This window comes from Manis javanica, chromosome 14 (genome assembly GCF_040802235.1).
Source record: "Manis javanica isolate MJ-LG chromosome 14, MJ_LKY, whole genome shotgun sequence".
Lineage (NCBI taxonomy): Eukaryota > Metazoa > Chordata > Mammalia > Pholidota > Manidae > Manis > Manis javanica.
The window spans coordinates 61,870,390-61,887,851 of record NC_133169.1 but is presented as its reverse complement, the minus strand read 5'-3'; the positions used below and the strand labels follow the sequence as shown (position 1 = coordinate 61,887,851).

Genomic DNA, 17,462 nt, shown 5'->3' with positions numbered 1-17,462 from the left:
TGCGTGGCTAGTGGCCACCATATCAAACAGTGCAGGTATAGAACATTCCCATCTTCAGAGGAAGTTCGATTGAATGGCATTGCATTGAAATATGAGATCCCTGAGGGCAGCGCGCCTGTCCTGCTTGTTCGCTGCTGAATGCCCAGTGGCTGTGTCTGACACCTGGTGCTCCATAAATGTTAGTAGAAAGAGGGAGGGAGGGAAAGGAGGAAAGAAGTAAGGAAGGGCCTGGTATTTTTCAGGAAGAGATGTTTTCATCACTTGAGTGTTTGATTCCAATCCTTCCACACCCCTTAATAGGCTTATATTTCAGGATCGAAAAAATTAAAAAATATGTTTCTTGATATGTAAGGGGAGACTTGGGGATCATATTTAACCATCATATTGGAATCTCTTCGAATTCCCTCTGCCATCTTTTACCTCCTCTCCTTCAAGCCTCACTCCGGGGACCCCAGCCTTCATGTAGACATTATCTGACTTGCAGGCAAAAAGCACATTTTTCTTGGTCTCTGTTTAGCATGATAAACCTTTTCCCTCCCTTTATCTCCAGGATGTATGCACAATGGTTGTTTTTTTTTTTTCTCTCCCTCACTAAAGCTAGAGTTCCCAAAAGTTAGAAATATGGAATGTGTGTACCTGCGGGTTGTTGGTGTATTTCCTTTGACTTTACCTTGTGGAGACTAATCCTTTCTCTAAGCGTCTTGAGAGTGTATGAACTGGAGCACTCTGTGTCATACCAGACTGGCGAGGTTTGCTGCAGCACAAGGACTGTAGCTGAGGGATGATTAAAAGCAGTACTTTCCCTCTGGCTTGCTTCACAGCTGAGACCCTTATAAATTGTTGCTGTGAACTTTTGAACTCAGACAAACTCTTCAATATATGTAATAAGAAGGAAGGTAAAACAGGGCTAAGAATATGTGTCTTCCTGGTAACAAATCACATCTATTAAGAAGTTTGATTCTTGGCTTTTTAAGGTTTTTTTATAAAGTTTAAAAATGTATCTGACAATACACTTCACATACGGTTTTCAAAGAATAATTAAAGTAGATAAGAAAATTTTCAAATAAGAACCATTAAAATAATTTGTCATCTTTGTTTTAAGACAAATACATCATTTAAGCCCAGGATAATTTGCTAAATCATGTTCTGAAGCCTAGATTCTAGAAATTTATTAGATTTGGATTATCAAAATAACATCAGAGCATTTGAATTTTTGAGTAGGCTTGTTATGGGCTGGGTTTGAGATGTTCTCCTTGGTCCTTGAACCCTCCACAAACAAAGAATTGAAAGGTAGAGACACAGTAGCAAGACAGAGTAAGAGTTTTATTTGAATACACTCAAGGGAGGAGCGGGCCAGACTCAAGGCAGGCAAAGGCCTCCATCTGTTGGTGGGAGGCTTATATATTGCATTCTGATTAAGAGGCACCTCTTTGACTGACAAGATGGGGTTATTTGATTGACAGGTCTTTCTATACAGTCATCCCTCTCAGTGAGCATGTCCTTTCCCCTTGCTGAGTTGTGATCAGGCAGTTCTTAGTTCCGTTCATTTGTGCCCCCACTGGGTCTGGTCTGGGAGGAAGTTCTCCCCCTGCAAAGCCTTTGTTGTCTCCAAGTGGGACCCCCTACCTCGGGAGAGTACAGGCCGCTTTTTGTTTGAGCCTTATCTTCCCCTTCTCCGGCTGCTCCGGTCTATCTTTCTACCTAACCTTCCTAACAGCTTCATGTTCAGTGTTCTGTTACCTTGAGATGCTTAAGATCTTGAATTAAACAAATAAACTTTGCAGATCCACTCTGCCTCTCTCCAGAAAGCTTCATGAGTTGGTGAATACTTTAATAAGATCTTATGAGAGAAATATAATAGCTGTTAGTGGAAAGTCATATTAATTTTCTTTTTATTGGAAAAGGTAAAGCATAATATGCCTTTAAAAGCTGTGTGCTAAGCAACCCATGAAGCTGTAGGCTTAGAGATAAAGATCTTGGTCTCTACCATGTGTTGCTAGCCACAAATAACAGTCTCTTCAGCTTCTCAAGAGGAGAATCTCATGCTGCAAGGATTCCTGTGTATGGAAAACACTATAGCTTGGAGAGCCTACTGTATTTTAAGAACCTCTTTATGCAGTCAGGGCTGATTATTTGCACTTGTGGCAGAGTTCTTTCATGCAGAAGTGGGGAAACATTGTTCCAGGGAGCACCTGTAATCACTTTCCCACAGCTCTTTGTGCATTTTAACATGTTGAGGTCAGAATTGCTTTTGGCTCCTTGAGACCTAAATATTTAGTAACGTAGCCAGCCTTTCTGCTTGAAAGAATATCCCACAACCAGCAAACACCTAAGAATGCCTGGCAATGCTTCCCGATGCCCATAGCAACACCAGATGAACAGAATGCCTAGCACAGTTCCAGCACTGGGAATCTCCCGTCTCGCTGACAGGCTGCACAGCCAGCCCCAGAAATGACATTTCAGTTTCTTTCTTGTGGAGGCTGCTAATGAATGGGGTTGTAAGAGCGATGAGCTGAAAGCTGCCAGTTCTCACCAACGCCACCATCTGGCACCAGGGATATTGTCTCCACAGCATAAATTAGAATGGTCTTGGGTAGGCTCTTACTCAGTGTGGATTGTATTTGTTTCTCCACCAATTACTTGCTTTTAGTATCTCAGTTTTCCTATCTCTAAAATGGTGATAAGTATACCAACTCTGCAGAACTGTGGAAGTTTTAGAAGTTAGGCATATAAAATGCCTGGCATGTGGTAGTTGCTCAAAAAGCAGTACTATCTCTTTAGCTTCATGTCGTTTATTAGCTGGAACTCTCCTTGGAGAAGAGAATGTCTTTTTTGGACTACATTCGACTAGCAGTTTCATTTTGTAATGTCTCCAAGTATACCCCATGGAAAAAAGTATAACTGTATATACGAGAGGTCTTCATTATCTGAGAATAATCAGGATAAGAGTAAAAGACCACTTACAAAGTGAAGTCACTACACACTGGAACATGTTTTCATAGTAAATAGTAACACAAACAAAATTCACAAAATTGGAATTTGTCTTGAAAAATTAAACTGAAATTATGAAAATAAGTTCATATGCCTATATTTAATGAGATTTAGGCTAAATCTTTAGAATGAATTGGCAATCAATCCTTTCAGCAGACTTATTCATTTGTGTTACATGACATCATTTATTTTGTGTTTGGCTTTGCAGTACATAATATTGGCTATTTTTGTAAAAAAAATTTAAAAAAAGAAAGAAAGAAACCAAATACAAGAAACACTCCTTGGCCTCATCAGCTTACCCAAAGCTTTCTCTTTATCTTTGGATAGGTCATTCTCTCGCAAAACATCTATTACACCTCCATTCTTGCCAATATGTTTCTGAAATGACTAACTGCTCCAACTTTTCAGGGTCCTGTTCAAGTAGTTCAAGTAACTACTCCACATTACGATTTCTGCTGTTTCTGACATCATGAATCCTACACCCTCTGCAAGATTTGCAATTTCGCTTCCAATCTGCTTGCATTGTATGTGCGTTGTATTGAAGGAGGGTTTGAGACGTCCCACAACCAGTGTGGGATGGAGTTCCAAAGTCCAAGATGGATACAGTGAAATGCTACTTGTAAGCAGGGAGGGGAACATGTGTGTGTGTTGGGAGGGGGGTTTGAAAACAGCCAATTCGTGAATATTTTCATGTTCTGCTTTTATATCCCTGTGAGACCTTGAAACCGTGGGGAGTTGCATAGCCAGGCCTCCTTGCGTGGAATTAATTGTCATCCACTGTGAAGAGAAGGTCCCCAACAAGATCTTTTTTGGCACATTTGCTCATGCTGTCTCCTGGGTTTTTCAAAATAGCTTTTCCATCATTATCATTTCATTTTCTTCTTCTACATTATCAGTTGCTAATGACAGCGGGGAAAGGGAGGGAAATGACAGGAGGAAAGCCAAAAGGGGAGATCTTTCATGCTTCCTCAGCTCTGTATCATCACAGACACCTTTTATCCATCTATGAAACTGGCAGTCATGATTTTGAAAGAATGACCTTTGGTGTTTTCTACTACCGGAGGATGGATGCCATTTGGGCACAACTGAAAGTGGAAGAGAATATGTATGAATGTTGTAAATTCCAGCTGCAGAGTCCTGATTTCTGAATCATCATTGGCTTTTGGTGCATGGAGGAATTTGGCTTTTCATTGGAGATATAGTCAATCTATAATGAGATAATAATTAAAATGTAACAACCAATATCTGTTGAGCACTAAGGACTTTGCCTGCATGATCTCATTTAATCAAAGCCCAAATGTGTGTATTTTATAGATGAGGACACTTGAGTCCATCACTTAAACACCTATGATCATTGGATGATGGAGTAGAAATCTGGCAAGAGTGTGAGATGATTTTGGATGTTGTTGCCTGCTGAGGTGTAAGGATTACCAGCATGGATCACCATAGGGGGTGCATTGGAAATTCAGCAATCTGGATGTTGTCTGACCCCAGAGTAGAGCAAATGGAAAGAACAGTGGTGAGAGCCAGATTTTTCCTCTGTTAAACTCAGAGATCCGCAGAGGAACTACAGTATTGACTTGAAGAGAATTGTAGTGGATTAGAACAGGGAAAGTTTAAGGCTTATCAGTAGCAATGGAATGTTTGAAGTAAAAGAACTCTTAGGAATGTATACTGGTTATCAAGTGCAGAGTCAGATACAATAGTAGAAGAGGAAATGACTTTGTCTATATTTCACTAGATAACAAGAATGGAGTGATCCAAGAACTGCACTGGGGTTTGACAAATAAGCAGGTATTAACTGAGGCTGAACTGAGCATGAACCACACACACACAGTGACCTTGGCAATGTCTCCCCAGTGATGATATGATAACAACCACATGCATATGAATGACATAGTGCAGCAACATGTGCTCCAGCTAGCTTCTCCTTGGGGGATGAAGTCTGTACAGGTCTGAGTCCAACCCCCTTGGGGAGAGTAAGGCCCAGGACAAGAGGAAAATTAGTGCAGAATTAGAAGGAAACAGTAGTGTTTAAATTAAGAAGCATGGCTTAGGTACAGAGGGAAAAAGGAAGAAAACAAAATCCCAAGTTTCCATGGCACCTAGAACAGTGCTGGAAACTTGCTAGGAGTTAAAAGAAACAATTTATATTGGTTTAAAATGGCTTGAAGCTGAAAAATTTCTCAAAGCAACATTACCATATAAAATGCATGTGAAAAAATAAGCACCCATATTCAACTTCTTTTTCAGATATTTGACATGGATGTCAGGCTTTTGATACATATCCCAAAAAGTTGTATTTAAAGCAGAGTTTTTATTTGTCCCACCATGTCCTCAGCCTGCTTTTACTTAAAATGGGACACCCTGTGTTTTGAATGTCCCACTAATGAAGTCATTTGAACCAGGTGCTTTGGTGGGCATGCATGCACAGCAGCCAGCCTGAGGTTAGATTGCTTTAATGTCAAAAAATAAGTGTGTTGTGTTTTTTTCCTACAAATTTCATTTAGTTAATCACTATTACGTATTTTTTTAATTTATTTCCAACAGATTTGAAAAGTGTAGTGGGCAGAATAGTCCTGTGTCATCTTCCCAACTCTGCTATCAGAAAGCTGTGTGGTTTTAGGCAAGTCACTGGACTCTTCTGGATCTAATCTCCTTCATTTTTAAACTGATAAGATTGTGCTAAATGGTATTTTTTAAGGACTTTTTTTTTAAAGAGAAGTTTTAGGTTCACAGCAAAATTGAGAGGAAAGTACAGAGTTTTCTCATGACTTTCCTGCCCCCACACACGCAAACCTACCCCACTCTCAGCCTCCCCCACTGGAGGGATACATTTGTTACAGTTGATGAACCTACACTGCCGCATCATAATCACACAAAGTCCGTAATTTACCTTAGGGTTCACTGATGGCATTGTTCAGTTTATGGGTTTGGAGAAATGTGTAATGAGATGCGTCCAACATTATAGTATCACACAGAGTATTTTCACTGCCTTATATTCTCTGTGCTCTGCCTATTCATCCCACCCCACCCCCTGCCCTGACAACCACCGATCTTTTTACTCTCCGCATAGCTTTGCCTTTTCCAGAATGTCCTATCAGTAGAATACTACTGTATGTAGCCTTTTCAGACTGACTTCTTTCACTTAGCAATATGCATGTAAGGCTTCTCCATGTCCTTTGATGGCTTGGTAGCTCATTTATTTTTAGTGCTGAATTATGTTCCAAACCCTAGTTTATTTATCCATCACCTACTGAAGGACATTGCCATTCCTTCCAAGTTTTGGCATTTATGCGTAAAGCTGTTGTGCAGAATTTTGTATGGACACAGGTTTCAGTTCCTTTGAGTAAATACCAGTGGGCACAACTGCTGGATCACATGGTAAGAATACGTTTAGGTTTGTAAGATGTTGCCAGAATATCTTCCAATATGGCTATAACATCTTGTATTCTCACCAGCAACATATGATAGTAACTGTTGTTCCACATCCTTGCCAGCATTGGCGGTTGTCCGTGTTCTAGATTTTGGCCATTCTAATAGGTGTGTAGTGGTGTCTCATTATTGTTTTAATATCCATTTCCTTGATAACATGATATGGAGCATCTTTTCATATGCTTATTTGCTATCTGTCTATATTCTTTGATGAGGGGTCTGTTAAGATCTTAAGTCCATTTTTTAATCAGTTGTTTTCTTATTGTTGAATTTCAAGAGTTCTTTGTATATTTTGGATAATAGTCCTTTATCAGATGTGTCTTTCACTAATAGTTTCTCTCAGTCTACAGCTTGTCTTCTCTTAATATTGTCTATAAAAGAAGCAGGAGTTTTTAATTTTAATGAAGTCCAGCTTATCAATTATTTTTTTCATGGATTGTGTTTTTTATAGCTAAAAAGTCATCACCATACCCAAGATCATCTAGGTTTTTCCTCTCTGTTAATCTTATGGGAATTTTATAGTTTTGCATTTTACATTTAAGTTTATGACCCATTTTGAGTTAATTTTTATGAAAGGTGTAACATTTGTTTCTAGATTCTTTTTTTTTTTGCATGTGGAGTTCAGTTGTTCCAACACCATTAGTTGAAAAGACTATCTTTGCTTCATTGTTTTGCCTTTGCTCCTTTGTCAAAGATCAATTGACTATAGTATGTGAGTCTCTTTCTGGGCTCCCTACTCTGTTGAACTCTGTAACTCTGGAGAGAAAATATGTTCCCAGCCCAGGGCAAATTACCTTTGAAGCCAAAAACAGTCATAGGTGCAGGCTACCCTGGACAGAGCATCGCTGCCCATGGGGTTGCCACGCCACAGATCATGGAGCATCTAAAGGCCATTGATGATGAAATCAATTTATTTTTGGACAATATGTTTGGACCTCAAGATTCTCGAGTCAGAGGATGGTTCATGTTGGACTCTTACTTTCCTACCTTTTTTTTTTTACTGTCATCTACCTTCTTTCAATATGGCTGGGGAACAAGTATATGAAGCACAGAGCTGCTCTTCCCCTCAAGGGTATCCTCACCTTGTATAATCTAGGGATCACATGTCTCTCCATACATATGCTGGCAGAGCTTATTCTGTCCAGCTGGGAAGGAGGCTACAATTTACAGTGTCAAGATGTTACCAGCGCAGGGGAAGCTGATACCCGGGTAGCCAAGGTGTTATGGTGGTATTATTTCTTCAAATTAATAGAATTCCTGGACACAATTTTCTTTGTTTTGTGGAAAAAACCAGTCAGATTACTTTTCTGCATGTTTACCATCATGCCTCTATGTTTGACATCTGGTGGTGTGTTTTGAACTGAATATCTTGTGGACAAAGTTTCTTTGGAGCCACACTTGAACAGTTTCATCCACATCCTTATGTACTCCTACTGTGGCCTTTCTGTGTTTCCACCCATGCACAAGTATCTTTGGTGGAAGAAATATCTCACACAGGCTCAACTTGTCCAGATCTTCCTCACCATCACGCACACCATGAGTGCTGTCGTGAAACCCTGTGGCTTCCCCTTCGGCTGTCTCATCTTCTAGTCCTCTTAGATGCTTACATTAGTTATCCTGTTCTTAAATTTTTATGTTCAGACATACCAAAAAAAGCCAGTGAAGAAGGATAAGGAAGAGCCACCTGCATGGAAAGAAGTTAATGGTTTTTCCAAATCCCACTTCACTGCAACTAATGGAGTGATAAACAAGAAAGCACAATAAACATGGAGTAACCGACACGCATATGTAATAGCCTGACAGATTCTCTTGTTTTAAAGCAAAGACTGAATTGAAAGTTACATATGTTTTAGCATAAACTAATTTATTTTGAGTTTATAAATAATTTGTACCTGGAATGTATCAATACGTTGCTGTTAGGCCACCTGTTAACTGAATGTTTCCATCAGCACCGCGGGGCACCGGCGCGACCCATCCCTCCTTCCTGCGTGCAGACTGAATCTCTCACCAGAAACTGTCTTTTTAACGTCTTACACTCAAACAAAGACAAGAAACCTGGAACCTTACTTTTCTCAGCAAGTTTTCAAATAAAACATTAAGGGTTTTGTTCAGATTTAAATGTTTAAAACAAAGAACAAACAAAAACAGTCATAGGGAGAAATAAAGTGGGAGAAAACCGTTTATTGCTTACAAGAAGTTGTCCACTTCTGCTCGCCCTTGTCTCTCATCACCCAGCTGCAAAAAAGGGACCCCACGAAACCTCTCTGATCCAGATGTACCCTCATTTGCCCCACCCTTGTAACCACCTACTGATATGAAGATGGACTACTTCTCTCCACCCCTTGGAAACACCTATTGATATGGAGATGTGCTAAGGCCAGGTGAGAGATTCTGGAAATATTGCAATTTTACCCACAAACCCTTTGATGTATTTACCTATTATTTCAGTAGTACACCACATCTTGATTACTACAGCTTTATAGTAAGTCTTGAATTCAAGTAGTGTCAGTCCTCTGACTTTGTTCTTTTCCTTCAATGTTATTTTGGTTATACTGAATTTTTACCTCTCCATGTAAATTTTATAATCAGTTTATCAATATCCACAAGATAACGTGTTGAAGTCTTGTTTGGGATTACATTCAATTTGTAGATCAAGTTGGAAAGAACTTGATAGCTTGACAATATTGAGTTTTCCCATCCATGAACATGGAATGTCTCTCCATATAAATTCTCCAATTTTGTTCATCAGAGTTTTATAGATTGCCTCATAATAGATATTGTACATATTTTGTTAGATTTACACCTAAGTATTTCATTTTTGGAGTGTTAATGTAAATGATGTGTTTTTAATTACAAATTCCAATTGCTTATTGCTGTATATAGGAAAAGAGGAGATTTTTGTGTGTTAACCTTATATCCTGCAACCTTGTTATAATAGCTTATTAGTTCTAGGAGTTTTTTGCTGATTCATTCAGATTTTCTAAAAAGAGGGTCATGTCATTTGCAAACAAAGACAGTTTTATTTCTTCCTTCCTGATCTGTGTACCTTTTATTTTCTTCTGTGTATTTGCATTATAAGACTTTCCAGTATAAAATTGCAAAGGGGTGGTAAGAGGGTACATCCTAATTTTGGTGAGACAGCTTTAAGTTTCTCACCATTAAGTATGATGTTAGTTGTAGTTTTGTAAATATTCTTTATTAAGTTGAAGAAGTTCCCTTCTATTCAGTAATTCTTTAAATAGTAGCCTTCAATGGCTTTCTCCAATGAAAAAAGCACAGAATAAAATGGTGGTAAAAAGAAGCACATGTAAAACATTTGGATAAGGCTGGAGTTTGACCATAAAATGAATGCCAGAAGAACCTGTCACACGTATGCTGGGAATTATCTCCCCTTGGATTCCTGCCTCCTTTGTTGCCCTCCTTTGACCTTTGGTCAGTCTTGTTTGGTATGTTCAGTGTTGTCAAATGGCCATCTTTTTCATACTTTCTCATTTCCCTTTCTGGACTGTTTGGAACCATGAACCCTAAATTTTTTGGAATAATGACATTTGTTCTATGATATGTGCCCTTGCCCCAAATGCAATATGTCCTATATTTATTTTAAAATATTTAACTATGATTTGTTTGATTTGTTTTAAGGTAAGACTTTCTACAGTACTGGTGGATACCTTCTGTGGCTAAGCTGAAGGTTGCTTCTTATAAAAAGTCCTGTGTTTGGTTTCACTGCTTCATTCAGTGAACTTTCTCATTCATTTCACAAATTCTTGAGTGCTTTTCATATGCCAGACTGTGTGACCACTGTGAATTATAGTGAACAAGACAAAGGTTCTCATCATGAGGGAGGCAGATGTATGGGCAGACAATAATATTAAGTACATTGAATGTAATTTGCTTAGAAATTTTGCACAAAGGAAGAGGCAGATGAATAATCTAAAAATGAAGTCAGGCATAGACTCCTAAGTAACCCCTAAAATGAGTCCTAAAAGAACAAGTTTAAAGGGTAAACAAAGTGAGTTCTTCAGGGTCATGTCAGAATGAACAGAAACAACTCTACATGTAATTTCAAACAAAGGGAAATTAAAATAGGGCATTAGGTAATCTGGTGCTGGAAGAGCTGAAACACCAAACTAAGTTATCCTGAGATTAGCAAAAAAAAAAGTCACACCACCACTAGGGCTGAAAGAACAAAGGAAAGTAGTTTGTTATCCTTTGCAAATTACACCTTCTAGTACAACCAGAATGATGAGAATTATGCTAATGATGCTGACCTGTAAGAGCTGATGACATGTAGGAGACACTGCCTGTGGCAGTTTGTGTGAGTGTGTTACAGAGAGAGAGAGAGAGAGAGAGAGAGAGACATTTACTGAGTCCCTTCTCCTGTCCCTGCTTTTCTCCCAAGCCTGTCCTTGGCCAGACCTACCAGGAAGCCTGTTAGCTGGCAAAGGAGTTTAGGAAATAGTTACCTGAGAGTAAATAGGCCAATGATTGCACATTCATTGGCAAATGAAAAGCCAAGGTGGGGTTTTGATGGATTGCAAAGAGGAGGATGAAAAGGTATCAGCATAAGCCAAGGGACAGCGTGGAATATGGACCTAATCTTAGTGTCATTGACGTTTTCAGTGTGAATCAGAGATTAGGAGGAGCAGGCATCCAACATGGATGGCTTCCTGTGACTGTCCGATCATTGGGCAGTGGGAAGACACTGAAGTAGGAGAGTGGCAAGGCCATCTTTGGTTTTAAGTCACTTGGACAGTTGTGTAGATTCAGGGGATGATTTTGAAGAAGCAAAGATGTACTATCCTTGCCCTTAGTCTTGTCCTTCTCAGATTCATTCAAGCAAGAAACCATGAGAAGCTATAATAAGAAAAAGGTAGGAAGGTTGGAAAGGATAAAAATTTAATAGGATGATTGAATCTTTATGTGAGGAAGATGGAAGGGCCAGAGGTAACATCAAGTTTCTAGCTTCAGCTGAGTGGAGGCCACTGGTGTTGCCAATAAAAGTGACTTTAGGTTGGGCTTCCATGTGGTGATAGCAAGAAGCAGTTGGAGAGCTGTATATATAGGAGGGGTCTATGGTGGAGTGAGAAGTGAACCAAGACCTAACCTATAGGGGGCAGAATGTTAGAGCCTTAAAGGGAAAAGAGAAAGAATGTCAGGTGCAGGTGCTACTGGATTTAGTAGTAGGAGCTGATCTTGTTCTAAATATTTCAGAGGAAAAAAAGTAGAAACTAAATTATGGTAGGTTACACAGTATAAGGACACAAGAAAGTATCAACAGTCAATGTAGATGCCTCTTTTGAAAGGTTTGGATGAGGGGAAAAAAAATGGATGGAGTCCAAAGCTGGGATGGGTTTTATTTATAGGGTTGGTAAGACTTAAGGATGTGTGTGGTCAGGTGTAAAAAGGCAGAGATGAGTTTAGTCTTCAGAGATTAAAGACAGAGACCAGGGGGCTCAGGGCTAGAGTCAGACCTGGAGAAGGTTGGGGAATTTTCCACAACTGCTTGCCAAGGAACTGAGTTTATGTTGCAGAGACAACACATTTAGAATTTTGGCCTTTGGCAAAGAGCCCATGTAGCACCTTCTAAGTACAAGTAGAAAACACCTCTGTGACTGTATAATTTTCGGAAATAGATACGAAATCTAACTCTTGCATAACACTTTGCAACCTTCAGACTGGGTTCCCAATATCACTTGACCCTAAGATCTTGCAGCTGTGTGTGGGTAAATGTAAATGTACACAAATGTATGTGTATGTGTGTGTATATATACACGTGTACACTTGTACACACACACACACGTAACTATGTTTCATGTTTCTGGGAAACTCCTTGTTAGGAACCTGAAGCTCAGAGCAGATATGACTCAACAAACCTTTCACAGTCCATCAGTGATTTAACCCAGGTCCTCTGGTTTTGGATTCTGGGACAACCTTTATTGTTTTCCTGGATTGGCATGGAGTGTGGGCACGGTCCTCTCCCTTTGCCTCCTGATTCACCAGGCCTTCCAGCCTCAGCCATCAGGGGCCACTCCTCAGGCACCCCCAGTGCTGGAGGTGCTCAGTGGCTTCCTTGTGCTCCGTAGAGCTGCCCTTCCTCTTAGAGCAGCAGCTCCCCTACCAGCCTCCTCCACTCTGACATTGAAGGTTCCTCAGATTCTACCCACAAACTCCATATCCCAGGCTCTTCCTTTCCACGTACAGCAAAGAAAGTTACCACCAGGGTCCGTGTAATGTCAGACTTTCTTCACAGCCTGCTTCTCAAATTTTCATCCCTCTCTGCTACTATTTTCATCTCTCTCTGCTACTGTGTTTCTTCCAGTTTTGGAATCCAGTGTCTCTTCCTGTTCATACTCAACGTCCTGCCAACCCACTGCTCTTTGGAGCCGTGCAACCCTGGTGGGACTCCTGATTTGGTCAGATACCAACTGGAACCACCCAGCCTTATTGAAGCTAAAAATACCTGGTAATTTGGTGAAGATTTCAGGAGAGAATGCATGCAAAGGTCAGCTCAGTGCCAGGCTTCATCAATCTTAGCTCCCTTTACCCCCCAGAGTGGCCTGGAGCTCTTATCCACATTTCCCAGCACTTAGCACACTAATATAATTAGCAACATTAATATATCTGAAAAGCAATTACCATTTAATTGCTCTGGCCCCAGCCAGCCTGAAGTTCCTCTCCATGCGCTTCTGATTTGGAACTTGGGGTTTTAGTCCTACCCCGAATGGTCACAAAATCACTGCCTTAGAGAAAATGGAAAATGACTTCAGGCAGCATTGATTACAAGATAAAAGATTCGGGAATTCCCTTCATTTCGTTCTGTATAAAATGCAAATACCAATTTGCTCTGGCCAGTGAACAAATCAGACAATTTCAAGCAGCCACTCTCTGTGACTTAGTGAGTTATCCTGCATGGTTAGACCCACACTGCTTTCAAGAAGACATGCCCTCCTTCATATGCGCTGTCCTGATATTCATTAAAGTAAATTAGTGCCCTTGTGTAGTTTGACTGGGAATCAAGTTTCAGGCATCTCTTCTTACAAGACATTTATTTATATTATATACTCCATTTAAAAGAATAAATACCCTTCCCTCTGCCTGTGGAGTTTATCTTAGCACTACTGTGAGAACCTAATGCCCCAGTGAAGGCAGTGTGCTTTATTTCTCCTCCGCCGACCCACCATGGCCTAAAGTAACAGCAGTCTCTAATCAAGAGGAACCCCCAGTACTTTGAGATTTTGAATCCAAATCTTTAATATTAGAAATGCACATGTGCATTTGAGAAACCTAGATTGCCTGGAGCCACACGGAAAGCATTTACATCTGAACCACTTTACATGTGATTGTGAGTTAAAAGTAAATTCTAAATAACTTCAGCAGTTTGCGATTTGGAAACCAGCCTGGGCCATGTAAATTCTGCCTTAGTTCTTTTTCCGTTAAATCCTATGCCAAAGTAAATGGAAGCTGGAGAGAACCTTTGAACTCCTCGGTTCTTCAGTGACCTCAGCACGGCTGGGTTGGCAGAGCCAGTGTTTAGTATCCACAGGAAGATTTTTTTCCTTCATCATTGAAGTGCACATGACAGTTACCTCCCTTGGTAGAAAAGGCAGTATTGCTGCCTGGGCCCTCCGGGCTCTGGGCCGGGTCCTCTGAGAAGTGGGCTTTCTGCCATCGGGAGCTCATCTGTGCAGCTCCTGGGGGCGCATGGGGATGGCACCTGGGTTTCTCAATACCTCTGCTTCCCAGTCTTGTCAACTCTCTCCCCCCTTCCTTCCCCTTTCAAAAAGAGCTGCTGAAAGCAAGGAATCTGGAGTGCGGCGCCCTCTTTCCTGCGGATTAGGGCCAGCAGCTTAACTTCTGCAGCTTCAGTTTCCTTTTCTGGAGATTAAAATAGTCCTGTCCATGCAAGCCCTTCTCTTCTCTGAATGTTTTATTGTTGTACCTGCGGCCATGCAGTTCATTCCATTGTCTTGGTCGTTATTTATTATGAGCACATTATTATTTAACTGTGTCTTAAACATAACATGACATATACGTGTGTATGTGTATATACACGTGTGACATAATGAGTTATAGGAAATACATATTTCATCGTTCAGATGACCACGTATGTATTTCCCACATATATTTGATCTGATTCATCCGCAGATCCTGAAAGCACTTCAGAGCCTTGAAGGGGAAATGGATGTCTTGTCAAGTCAATGAAAGACTTTTGGACCCACGGTGGGGGTGGGGAAGGGGGCTGGAAGTTGACTCAGCCAGTGGCCAATAATTTAGTCAGTCATGACTGTGCAATAAAGCCCTCACAAAAACCCCTGAGAAGGGTATATGGCTCTCTGGGATCCTGCTTCTCTGTAGGAGAACAAGAATGCCTCTAAGCTCCACAAGGATAGAAGCTCCTTTATTTGGGATCTTGCCCTGTGTTATCTCTTCATTCTGGCTGTTAATTTGTATCCCTTATGGTAACCTTTAATAAACTGGTAAAAGTAAGTGTTTTCCTGAGTTCTGTGAGCCACTCTAGCAAATTAATCGAACCTAAGGGGAGGTTGAAGGGACCCCAGTCTGTAGCTGGTGGGTCAGGAGCACAGAGAACTGCCTGGAGCTTGCAACTGGCATCCATAGTTGGGGGTGAAGGGCAGTCCTGTAGGATGGAGGGAGTCTTTTACCTGGGGAAACTGGTGCTGTCTCCAGGCAGATAGCATGAGAATTGAGTTGAGTTCTGGGACGCCCTGCTGGTGTTTGAGAATTGCTTGGTGCTGTGCATGGAACCACCACACACACACATGCATAGGAATTGTAGCCAGGAACCTGAAAGGAGTTATACTGCACTGTGGCAAAAATACAAAATGTAAAATAACATAATAAATATAACATATATTATATGTTAGTGTGTCCTCGTGACAGGACCACATGCCTCTTGAAGGCAAGGACAACGGCTCCCACTCTTGCTCATCCCCCTCAGAGGCTAACGCCATGCTGGGTGCATAGTAGGTTTTCAGCAGACAGCCAATTGAGTGCAGTCCCTGAAGGTACCTCTTCAGCTCTACTGTGCCATAGTTAACAAAGAAAAGTATTATCCGTCAGCCAAGCCAATATCCGTAAAAATTAATTTTATCTCCTTATATTTTAATGTGTGCTCTTTCTCTAGTATAGAAAGAACCCTGAAGGAAAAAAATTACACATATATGCCCTAATGTAAAGGAACATATTCCATGTTTGCTAATCCTTTGAAAAACAAATATTTATATAAGCCTTTTTTGGGGGGGAGGTTTACAAAACATTCTTTTACCCTTAGCCCTCAGTTCTAAGAAGTCAGTATTGTTTGTCATAAATTGTTATTATTTGGGCATATTTGAGAAATAGCATCACATAGACAATTTATTCATTATCCCCATATTAAATCTCAAATTAAGGTGGCCTCTTATTATCTGCTGTTCGGGGTTGTTCTTCACTGTTCTGCAGATTCATCCCCAGGAGTCATGGGGCCTCTGCTTCTTCAACACGGTCAGGAATGAGGGGCTCACTCCTGCTGGAAACAGCCTTATTCTGTTTCAAGTAAGGCATCTTGAACTGGTGTGCAGAAGCCGTAAAGATCTTTGAGATGCAGAAGGTGTTCACGCGTGAATATCCTGTGTTGCTCCAAATGATGTGTATCAGTGTCACTGAGGGAGAAAGGAGATTAACTGCTACCCAACAATCTGCAAGACTTGTGTTTTGTAAACCTGAGGATACTCTTCTCCAAAGGAGTTTATCACAGGCTCCATATGTTGGGTGTACCTATTGCAAATCATTAGGGGAAGATGGAGAACAGTCAACAGAGGATCCAGACTCAGACAGCACATGTAGAGAGGCAGGGACCAAGATCTAGTGGTTTGGGATCACACATACCTGGGCTTTGATTGCTATCTCCGTTACACAGTAGCTTTGAGCAATTTACTTTCCTCTCTGGTCTTCAATTTTTCTCATCCATGAAATAAGAATGATATTAAGGATTCAGTGAGATTAAATTGACAAAACAAAACACCAACACAGTGTCTGGCTCAAACTGGTGCTAAACAAATGGTAGCCTATATTAGCATTGCAATTACTGTGCTGTTACTATTTCTATTTATCATCATTATTATCAGAAGCTCAGGATGCCTCTTTGACTGACTACAGTTGGCACAGAGTTAATGGGTATCTCTTAAGGAAGAAAAAGTGGTGTTGGGACTCCAGGTTGGCCACCTGTCTTAGTAGCCAGTTAGGGGTGAGGGGCTTAATAGGATGTGTTAGGTTCCCCCTTAGTGGAATTGAGAGGCCCAGCTTTCCTACCTGCTAACACTGCCAGAAACCTTACACATTCCCTTACTGAAAGGGTTGGTGGGTACCAACTACTGAGCTTATCCTGAAGTAGATAAAATATCAGCTAATTTCTTGCCACTGTAATCTGTATTTTTTTGATCAGGCCAATGTCCTAGTAAAACAATAATTCCTGCACCCAAAGCCCTGATTTGTAGCACTTACTAATTTCCATGGTGAAACTACTCCCGGCATACACAATTGTAAGCTCTCACCATGCAGTCACTGAACACAGAGTTGGACAGAGATGTACAGTTGCTCCAGTTGGGGCAGGCTGGCTCAGGTACAGCCCCGGGTCAGCCCGGAGCATCCATTGGGGCAGTATAGGATAAGACGATTGACAGCACAACTTACAAGCAAATACAGTAGAGGGAAAGTAGTTTGTCCCCAGAATGGATCATTATGAAAGAGTTGGCCAACAGAATTCATGCATAAAGTGAGTTAATACCAGATTACTTGAACAACATGTTTCCATGCCATTTTCCTGTCCTTGATCAGTACTCTCCAGTCATACTTAGGACAAAGTCTTTTCCTAGCCTCTTGGGCTCTAGGTGTGGGAAGTCTCTCTAATCACTTCCCAGTCATCAGAGTGTTTCTTTAAGGAGCAGTTTCAAGATTTTATTATGGGAATAAAGTCTATGCTTATAAAAGTGCCTTCCTTTCTCTTCTATCCTTCTTCTTTCCTCCCACCCTCCCTCCCT

At 40.8% G+C, this 17,462-nt stretch overlaps 1 protein-coding gene and 1 pseudogene across 4 annotated transcripts in view; both read left to right on the top strand.

The window, feature by feature from the left end:
• SNCAIP (synuclein alpha interacting protein) overlaps positions 1–17,462 on the top strand; it is a 142,499-nt gene that overhangs the window by 44,610 nt on the left and 80,427 nt on the right. The window lies entirely within an intron of this gene.
• LOC140846277 (very long chain fatty acid elongase 2 pseudogene) lies at positions 6,971–17,342 on the top strand (annotated as a pseudogene).